This window comes from Bos indicus, chromosome 2 (assembly GCF_029378745.1).
Source record: "Bos indicus isolate NIAB-ARS_2022 breed Sahiwal x Tharparkar chromosome 2, NIAB-ARS_B.indTharparkar_mat_pri_1.0, whole genome shotgun sequence".
NCBI lineage: Eukaryota > Metazoa > Chordata > Mammalia > Artiodactyla > Bovidae > Bos > Bos indicus.
The window spans coordinates 124,344,927-124,355,764 of record NC_091761.1 but is presented as its reverse complement, the minus strand read 5'-3'; the positions used below and the strand labels follow the sequence as shown (position 1 = coordinate 124,355,764).

Genomic DNA, 10,838 nt, shown 5'->3' with positions numbered 1-10,838 from the left:
GGTCACAAAGAGTCGGACACGACTGAGCGACTTCCTTTTCACTTTTCACTTTCATGCATTGGAGAAGGAAATGGCAACCCACTCGTGTTCTTGCCTGGAGAATCCCAGAGACGGGGGAGCCTGGTGGGCTGCCGTCTATGGGGTCACACAGAGTCGGACACGACTTAAGTGACTTAGCAGTTCCCCTGTTCTGCTGTCTGCAGCTGATCCACCTGGTAAGCTCTCTCATCCCTGGAAGCTGTAGACTGGAACTGGTTCCTGAAAGAGGGTCTTGAACGAGGGGGGCCATTCTGTTGGGAGTATTGGATGAGCATGGAGAACTATGACTGACCATCCATTAGTACCAAGCACTCTTATCCTTTCAAGTTATTACCTCTTTTATTCTTTCTACCCCATGGGCCTTATGCAGTGCCTGGCACATGAAAAGTCATAATAAATATTTAAAGTGAATAATTAAAAACACCTTAAAGTGAGTATTTTTGACAAATGAGGAGCTGGAGGCTCAGAGAGGGGAAGTGACTTGCCCAAAGTCACACAACAGCTTCCTCTGATAAGACATTGCTCCAGAGAGAAAGAGAAGGAAGACACAATGAAGCTGAAATATTTACTAGGACCTACAGGAAATCCAGCCCAGATTCCAACCCCCAGAGGACCAGAGGAAACACCCAGAGATGGATGAAGTCAACCTGGAGGGATGATTTTCCCACCCAAGAAGAATCCCCTGAGCTGCTAACTCAAATCCATTCATTCAACTAATAATGCCAACAGAGTGGCAGGCTCTGTGCTAAGACAGAGGATAAGCAGTGAGCAAACAGACAAAAGTCCAGTCTTTCCCCTTATTCAGCATGGGCTCCAAAAGGGCCCCTCTTCCTTGCTGTCCCACTCCCATGGCCCCTGGGACCACTTTGAGCCTCTCTTCACCATCCTGGCTGTGCTGAGTGGATACAGAATCCAGAATGAGACTGGAGGGAGATGTGAGTCAGGGGTGGGAAGGATGGTTCAGCCCTGACTGTCCAGTACTGAGGCTGAGCAAAGACAGCCTGAAACCTGGGCAGGCAGACTTAGTGCTACTGAACCAGGTTCATCTGCTTGACATGCAGCATGTCAGATGCTGAGATGCAGAAGTTTGCAGCAGTTATTGCTGTTCAGTTGCTAAGTTATGTCTGAATCTTTGCAACCCCATGGACTGCAGCACGCCAGGCCTCCCTGTCCTTCACTATCTCCTGGAGTTTGCTCAAACTGGTCCATTGAGTCGGTGATGCCATCCAACCATCTCATTCCCTGTCATCCCCTTCTCCTCCTGCCCTCAGTCTTTCCCAGAATCAGGGTCTTTTCCAGTGAGTCAGTCCTTTGCATCAGGTGGCCAAAGTATTGGAGTTTCATCTTCAGCATCAGTGCTTCCAATGAATATTCAGGGTTGATTTCCTTTAGGATTGACTGGTTTGATCTCCTTGCAGTCCAAGGGACTCTCAAGAGTCTTTTCCAGCACCACAGTTCGAAAGCATCAATTCTTTGGTACTCAGCCTTCTTTATGGTCCGACCCTCACATCCATACATGACTACTGGAAAAACCATAGTTTTGATGGACCTTTGTCAGCAGAGTAATGTCTCTGCTTTTTAATATGCTGTTTGTCATAGCTTTTCTTCCAAGGAGCAAGGTCTGTTAATTTCATGGCACAGTCACCATCCATAGTGATTTTGGAGCTCAAAAAATACAAAATCTGCCACTATTTGCAGCAGAGAAAGGGTTTATTAACAAGGCAGCCAAGTGAGGAGACAGGAGAAGAAATCTCAGATCTGCCTCCCTGAAGGTGAAGGGCTGGGGATGTTTATGGGATAAAGAAGCAGAGTCTCAGCATTGGTAAAGGTGGTTGGAGGTGGGGAAAAGGTGAGGTAATCGGGGTTCTGTGCAGGTGCATCTGAGTGACATGGCTTCTTTCTAGGATGTATGCTCAACAATGGAGGTGCTTAGCATGATCTGGGGACAAGGCAATGGCACCCCACTCCAGTACTCTTGCCTGGAAAATCCCATGGACGGAGGAGCCTGGTAGGCTGAAGTCCATGGGGTCACTAGGAGTCAGACACGACTCAGCGACTTCACTTTCACTTTTCACTTTTATGCACTGGAGAAGGAAATGGCAACCCACTCGTGTTCTTGCCTGGAGAATCCCAGGGACGGGGGAGCCTGGTGGGCTGCCGTCTATGGGGTCACACAGAGTCGGACACGACTGAAGTGACTTAGCAGCAGCAGCAGCAGTAGGATCTGAGGGTGGAGTTTTTGGCCTTTGTTGTCCAAAGGTCATTCATCTGACTTCTGTGCAGGCCCAGTTTTAGGGTGAGTGGTCTGATCCAGTCCTAGCCAGCTTGAACTGGACGGGAGCTGACTCCAAGCTCCTGGAAAACAACATAAGCTCCTGTTACCGTAGTGACCCATATCTCAGAGGTGTTATCTATAGGGGTGATTAAGGAGTCAGAAAATAATTAAGTCAGCTTGGTCAGTGGAGGCAGGTTACAAGCAGAGGGTTTTTTTTTTTTTTCAAACCATTCCCTTACCTGCTGTTCTGTAAGACAAGCCCAAGAATTTCTAATAGTTACCTGTTTCTGTTAACCCTATGTGGCATGGTTTCAGGATTTTTTAATCCTATGGGGTACAGTTTCACTAGGTTTGAATATATCCTTGGCTACTAACTTGTTCTGTGACCTTGGTCACATCCGTTATCCTTGCTGCTGCTGCTGCTGCTGCTGCTAAGTCGTTTCAGTTATGTCTGACTCTGTGCAACCCCATAGATGGCAGCCCACCAGGCTCCCCCGTCCCTGGGATTCTCCAGGCAAAACACTGGAGTGGGTTGCCATTTCCTTCTCCAATGCATGCAAGTGAAAAGTGAAAGTGAAGTCACTCAGTTGTGTCCGACTCCTAGCGTTATCCTTGCTAGGCCTCTGTTAGAACAACTTGATCTTAGTGGTTTCAACTCTTAGTTTCTTAGAAGGGCTGGGGGAGGCCAAGCAAACAGAATTTCCATATCCTCTTACACCCATCGCTTCACTCAGCATAGTCCTGCTTCTCTCTGTTTCTTACACTGAGCTTCTGTGGCTAAATGAGTTTGATATCACTTGGACTCGTCCATCTCAAGGTTACTGCCAGGCCTGAAAATTTTAAGACTCAGTCTCCATCTTACCTGATCACCAGATTATGAGCTAGAGGAGGGCTAGGACTGGGTCTGAGTCCTTTCTTTGTCTCTCACCCTCCACCCCTCAGGCCTCGCTGAAGAGGAGGGCCTTAGGATGTCCATCTAGGCTGACCACACGTGGATGACACCCTATGGACAGCACTTCAGGGATTCAGACAATGACTCTATACGGACCAAAGTGCCAAGCACAGTGCTGGCACTGCCTGGGGAGGTGAGGGCAGGCAAAGAAGGCTTCCTGGGGCTTATGGCCTGGGACCTCCCAGTCTGGAAAGCAAATGAGGGTTGGCCTGGATGGAACAGAAGATCCCCGAGCAGTCCTGGCTGGAGCAACCTAGCTGTTAGGATGTGGCCACACACAAGGTCCAGGTTGGCAGCTCTGGAGGACATGGGTGAAGAGCCTGGCTGTGGGGTATGGCAGTGGGGCTGGGGTGAAGGGGATTGGTTGGGAGACACGAACCCAGCTCCTGCTCTGGCTTCAGAATTCCCACATCTCCCATGTGTACCTAATACTTGACCCTGCCAGGCCTAGGGGTGGACTCACCATGAGGTCTATGTGTCAGTCAAGGCTTTGCACTCGCATAGGTCCTTCCCTAGGAAGGACCCTGGCCTTGTGTTCACAAGGTCGTAAATGTCTATAAAATTTGCAAAAGTGAAATACATTAACTTCAGTTGGTTAAGAGCACCGTCTCTTTCCATTCTGATTTTCCCTTCTTCCCACTTGTGTCCTGCAGCCTTGAGTGGCTACATGCATGCGTACTAAGTCGCTTCAGTTGTGTGTGACTCTTTGCAACCCTATGGACCGTAGCCCGCCAAGCTCCTCTGTCCATGGGATTCTCCAGGCAAGAATACTGGAGAAGGTTGCCATGCACTCCTCCAGAGGATCTTCCTGGCCCAGGGATCGAACCCATGTCTCTTATGTCTCCTGTATTGGCAGGCTGCCTCTTTACCACTAGCGCCACCTGGGAAGCCCTAAGTGGCTACAGGCATTTTTTATTTCTTTGTTGTTCAATCACTAGGTTATGTCAGACTCTGTGATCTCATGGACTGTATCATGCCAGGTTAGAGCTTCCTCAGATTCATGCCCACTGAGTCGGTGATGCTATCTAACCATCTCATCCTCTGTTGCCCGCTTCTCCACCTGCCCTCAAACTTTCCCATCATCAGGGTCTTTTCCAATGAGTCTGCTCTTTGCATCAGGCGGCCAAAGTATTGGAGCTTCAGCAACAGACCTTGCAATGAACATTCAGTGTTAATTTCCTTTAGGACTGACTGATTTGACCTTCTTGCTGTTCAAGGCACTCTCAAGAGTCTTTCTCCAACACCACTGTTCGAAAGCATCAATTCTTCATCACTTAGGCTTCTTGATGAACCAACTCTCATATCTGTACATGACTACTGGAAAAACCATAGCTTTGACTCTAGGCACCTTTGTCAGCAATGTGATGTCCCTGCTTTTTAATACACTGTCTAGGTTTGTCATAGTTTTCTTTCCAAGGAGGAAGCATCTTTTAATTTCATGGCTTCAGTCACTGTCTACAGTGATTTTGGAGCCCCCAAAAATAAAATCTGCCACTGCTTCCACTTTTTTCCCTTCTATTTGCCATGAAGTGATGGGACCAGATGCCATGATCTTAGGTTTTTTTTTTTTTTTAATGATCTTAGCTTTTTAACGTTGAGTTTCAAGCCAGGTTTTTCACTTTCCTCTTTCACCTTCATCAAGAGGCTCTTTAGTTCCTCTTCACTTTTTGCTATAGAGTGGTATCATCTGCATATGTTAGGTTGGTGGTATTTCTCCCAGCAAACTTGATTATAGCTTGTGATGCATTCAGTCCAGCATTTCACATGATGTACTCTGCATATAGACCCAGGGTTCGATCCTTCGGTCAAGAAGATTCCCTGGGATAGGAAATGGCCAACTACTCCAGTATTCTTGCCAGGGTATCCCATGGACAGAGGAGCCTGGTGTGCTACAGTCCATGGGGTTGCAAAGAGTCAGACATGACTAAGCAACAGCACACATTCTGCATATAAGTTAAATAAGCAGGGTAACAATATACAGCCTTGTTGTACTCCTTTCCCAATTTTGAACAAATCAGTTGTTCCATGTCTGGTTCTAAATGTTGCTTCTTGACCCACATACAGGTTTCTCAGGAGATAGGTAAGGTGGTCTGGTATTCCCATCTCTTTAAGAATTTTCCAATTTTTTGTGATCCATACAGTCAAAGGCTTTAGTGTAGTCAATGAAGCAGAAGTTGATGTCTTTCTGGAACTCCTCTGCTTTCTCCATGATTCAACTAATGTTAGCAGTCTGATCTCTGCTTCCTTTGCCTCTTTGAAGTCCAGCTTATGAATCTGGAATTTCTCAGTTCACATACTGCTGAAGCCTAGCTTAAAGGATTTTGAGCATTACCTTGCTAGTATGTTAAATGAGTGCAGTTGTACCATAGTTTGAACATTCTTTGGCATTGCCCTTCTTTGGCATTGGAATGAAAACTGATTTTTCCAGTCCTGTGGCCACTGCTGAGTCTTTCAAATTTGCTGGCATGTTGAGTGCAGCACTTTCACAGAATCATCTTTTAGGATTTGAAATAGCTCAGCTGGAATTCTGTCACATCCTAGTACAGAATTTTGTTCCTAGTACTACTTCCTAAAGCCCACTTGACTTCACAGTCCAGGATGTCTGGCTCTAGGTGAGTGATCACACCATCGTGGTTATCTGGGTCATTAAGAGTTTTTTCATGTAGTTCCTCTGTATATTCTCGCCACCTCTTCTTAATCCCTTCTGCTTCTGTTAGGTCATTACCGTTTCTCTCCTTTATCGTGTCCATCCTTGCATGAAATGTTTCCTTGATATTTCCAATTTTCTTGAAGAGATCTCTAGTCTTTCCCATTCTATCGTTTTCCTCTATCCCTTTGCATTGTTCATTTACTCTTTACATTCACTTAAAAAAAGAGAGACCCCCCAAAGAAGCCCCACAATCCTGGACCTGCCCACTAGGTCCTGAGTTTTTCCAACTTCAAAGATGAGTAAAGGCTGTGAGGGTCTTCACAGGAGTAAAAAGGATCTCTTTTCATCCTCTCAAAGGCAGTGAGAGAAACTGAGGAATGAGGGTAAGAGACGTGCCAAGGGCCTCACACATCACAGTGAGTTGGGCTTGCAATCTGGGAGACTCTCATTCGAATGCCCACCCTCTCATGACAACCCCTGCCTTGGAGCTGACCCTCAGGCACCCAAAGCAGCCTCAGTCCCAGGCCGAGCTCCCTCTGGCAGCCTGGGTGGCCGGGCTCCACACTTCCACTGCAGCAGCTCTAAGGACCACAAGGTGGCAGCAGACACCATCTTTCCTCCTCGCTCCTCCCAGATTCCTGGCCCCAACTAGCCAAATCTTAAGCCTTCCCCCCAAATATCCCATCAGCTCTTTCCTTCCCTCTCAGGAAACAGGGAATGCTGCTTTCAAGTCCTGGCCTTGTCATTGGCTAGTTGTGTGATTGCAAGTAGATCATTTCACCTCTCCCAGCCTCAGCTATAAAATAAGGGGAACTCATGGGAATTGGTTAGTGACATACCTGGCAGATATACAATAAACCAATCGCTGGCAACCACTGCTGTTTGAAAAGGGGCTTTTGGAGATGGCACCTTCCTTGGGAAGGGGTTCTCCTGGAGGGATTGGCCCCCTCCCCACACCTTAGCAAAGCAGAGGCCCTCTGGGGGCAGCGGGGCCTTCAGAGACCTTCCGTGTTTATTGGTGGGCACCCTCTCTGCCCCTGCATGCATCTTTCCCCAGACTGGGGCATCTGACTTGGCTTTTTCTGCATCCCTGCCAACCCCCATCTCTCCCTTGGAGGGGGCTCTGCAGCCTCTTGCCCACCTTAATGTTATCCTGGGGATCAGCCGTGGGCTTCGGTTGGATAGGAACAGGGTCCCTGAACCACCACTCATCAATTTTCTCTCTCTCCACTTCAGGTGCCCCCAAGTGACTGCCAAAGCCCAGCCAGCAAATGGCTGTCTCTACCTCCAAGACTCCCTGGCTGACCCAAATGTCAGTATCTCTTCTCCCCCCCACCTGCCCAGCTCTTAACCCGGCATTCAAGGCCTTCCACTATTCGGTCACACGATGCACTCTGTGCTCCACATATACTGGAGCATTTTCTGTTCCCAGAGCACACCTTCACTATTCTATTTCCAGGCCTTTGTGCAGGCTGTCCTCCCCTGGAAGGCCCTCTTCCATTTCCATGCAGTAAAGTCACCCTTAAAAGTCTAGCTGGAAGGTCCCTTCTCCGGGCAATCTTCCCTAATCCTGCAGATGGAATCCTTTTCCCTTCCCTGGGCTCTGGGTACACAGCTGCTTTAGGGCCTTCATCACAGGAGGCCGTGAATCTCAACAGGAATGAATGTCCATTATGTATGGAGAGCAACTTTCAATTTACAAATGGCTTTCCATCTAATTATCTTAGAGTCTTAATGTCCCGGAGTCAGGAAAGGATGACAGGATGAGCGCCATGACCTCATTTGACTGGTGAGGAGACAGTCAGGCTAGGAGAGAAATATGACTGGCTGGGTCCTACGCCCACCCCTGAGAATGGTGAGATCGGGATTCAAACCTGCAACAGATTCCAGCCCCTGCCTCCTGCCTGAGCTTCCCATGCTGTCTCCACTGTTCCTTGTGACCTGGTCTTGTGACACCCTTCCTCACTTAGACTGGGCATTGGTCAGTTTTGAATAAAGAGCTCAATTAAGTTTTGTTGATGCAACAGACGCTCTCCTACTGGCCCTGCCTCCCACCCTCTACCCTCTAAGCCCCTAGCCCATTCCTTGGCCTCTTTATCACCCAACTCAAGACCCAATCACCCAGTGGAGGCTGATGGTAGGGCCCAGGCTCTGGCAGGATAAGGAGTTGGCTGGAGGCCCAGGCAACTCAGAGGAGGAGGGGGAGACAAAAACAGGTTCCTTCCCTGCCCCCCAAGCTTATCAGTCCCCCCCAGGCTCCAGGCACACTTGGTACTCAGCCCGGGGGGGCAGAGATCTGTTGCCTGCTTATAACCCTTAAAAGCTGTGTGACCTTGGCTGTCTTCTGCTCTCAGACCCTCTTTAGAACACTTTAGGTATAAGGATTCAAAGGAATCAAATGAAAGAATACAGGTAAAATAACAGTGATCACCTCCTCTGGAGGACTTCCTGAGAGGGAGCATCTCAGGAGGCAAATAACACCAAGTCTGGGGAGGGAGATGGAGACTTCACTGGCAGAGGCAGGGGGGCAGGGGGCTTGAAGTCCACGCAGGGACAGCATCCACCCATCCCACCGGCCCGCCCAAGCCAGCGACTTTCACCCACACAAGTGCACATGTCACTTCAACAAGAAACCCAGGCTGTGTCCTGAGAGAGGGTCCTGGGCAGGGCTCCAGGGCTCCAGGGCCTGGCTGGAGGTGGGGGAGGCACCAGTTTATATGACAACACAGAGACACAAACAGAGGCACACCCTCTGTGCAAACTCACCATCAAGGGCACACTGTCACACCCATAAATGCATCTATCCCGCTCCAACAATACACAGAGATGAGAGACACACACTAGGTCAAGATCACAAGCTCACTCCCACGTGGACATCCCAGGCACAAACTCAGAAATACAGAGCCCTCCCTGGCCACCCTCACGACACACACACATTCCCAGGCACACACACTTATCAGGCCGGGGCAGGCGCAGGCGCTGCTGAGTCACCCACAGGCAGCTCCAGCCTCAGAGAGGAGGAGCCAAGTGCTCGCCCCCATCAGGAGTGGGTGGGGCCTGCGGCAGTTCCTTAGAATAGCCGCGTCTGGGCCGCTGCGGGATTCTCCGCGCCCCGCCCTTTCGATAGAGGAGGAGAGTCAGAAAAGGGGAAGGAAACCCCTTTTGCGGAGGCTAGATCAAGGCATTCACAGCCTGCTCTCTCCAGGGTGCGCGAATACACGTGGGAGCAATTAAAAAAAATAACACTGGAACCATTACCGGGTATTTGCATATGTATTTTCACATGCTCATTTAATTTTCCCAACAGCTCTATGTGAAGTTGGGGCTATTATTAATCCAGAGGGAAAGGGATTTACCCAGAGGTACGGAGCGGCTAAGTGGAAGAGCCTAGACTCCATCATCTGCAAATCCCAAACTCTTAACCACTGGGCTGAGCCATACCACCTGGTGGGCAGGTGAGAATGTGGACAAGTGAAAGGTGTGTCGGTAGGCTTGGGAACCTGGTGTGTGTCAGCTTTCCATATGGGGTCCACTGGGTGAGGGACTGAAAAGGTCTCAAGGGTCCAGATTTCTGGTTAAAGAAACTATAGCTCCTGTGGTGCATTGGAGACTGTGCACCTTTATCAGAAGATGTGGGAGCTCAGACCTTCCTCTGCTAGACTGTGAGCTTCTTGAAGGCAGGGACTGGGGCCTGAAAACTAAAGACTAAGACTTGACCCAAAGGGGGCTTCGGTGAATTTGGGGGGCAAAACATGAATTTCTACAATAAAGGCTGACACTTCGGGAACGCTTACCCTGAGACTGGCACTGTTCTTATTAGTACTTTACATGGGTTATTTCACTTAATGGCCCACAGCTTGTAAGTAGTAGCAGGTTCTGACTCTCGGCAATCTGATTCCTGAGTCCATCGAGTAGAAAGACCATTGAAGTCACAGGAAGTCACTTGTCAGTGACCTTCTCTATGTCCCATTTGCCCCCAAAAGGAATTCATGGGTCTCCAACTTGAAATAGCCTATGATTTTGTCATTCTCTAAGTCCTCAGCAAGGAAGAGGGATTAGGTTTGTTCTCTGTGGGCAAGACTCCTAAAGGGCAGAGTTCGGACGGGTTTAAAGTGAAGGAGGCCTGACTGGGAAGTGATAAGCTTCCCATCACTGAAAGTGTGTGCGTTCATGCATGCTCAGTCATGTCCATGGCCCTATGGACTGTACTCCGCCAGGCTCCTCTGTCCATGGGATTTCCCAATAAGAATACTGGAGTGGATTGCTATTTCCTTCTCCAGGGGATCTTCCCGCCCCAGGGATTGAACCCTCGTCTCCTGCATTGGTAAGCAGATGCTTTTACCAGTGAGCCACCTGGAAGTCTGTGAGCACAGCTCTGAAATGCGATACAGAGGGGAGGGGATTTGGACCAGTGACTATGTAAGCCCCTTCCAGCGCTGATGGGACAGACGATAAGGAAGGCAAAGTCTCATAGTGGGAAGATGCGAATAAAGGGGACCAGAGTCCACATTTACTGAAGACCACCCACCGTGCTGGGCCCAGCCCTGCGCTTGGTACTTAACATATATTTCTAATTCTCAGGAAAATATTCTTCAAGATTTATAGTTGAGGAAACTCAGCTTCAGAGTAGTGACTCTGACACAGATGGCACAGGTCACCCAGGTGTCCTCTTCAGGATTACTTCCCTAGTCCCCTGTGACCAAGTCCGTGTCTCCCTTCCAGCCTTAGGGGGTAGCACCACGTGGCAAATTGCATCATACTTTTGCCATACGACGTTAGACACCGCGCCAGCCAATTCAGGAGCTCCCAGTGCGAGCCTCCGCAGACCCAGCGGGTCAGCAATCCTACCGGCCATCGCCGGGCGTCCCGTCAGGCCGCACCTGGAGCCCTCGCCCCTTCCCGGTTGCGACGCTCTCTCTGCC

General features: G+C 49.3%; 1 long non-coding RNA gene across 1 annotated transcript; it reads right to left on the bottom strand.

Moving 5' to 3' along the window:
* Window positions 1-2,096: 2,096 nt before the first annotated feature.
* Window positions 2,097-10,817, bottom strand: LOC139178172 (uncharacterized). Its single transcript, XR_011562560.1, has 2 exons — window positions 8,683-10,817; window positions 2,097-2,394 (listed from the first exon to the last, which is right to left on the bottom strand). It is a non-coding gene; the product is annotated as an uncharacterized lncRNA (long non-coding RNA).
* Between the last annotated feature and the right edge of the window lie 21 nt (window positions 10,818-10,838).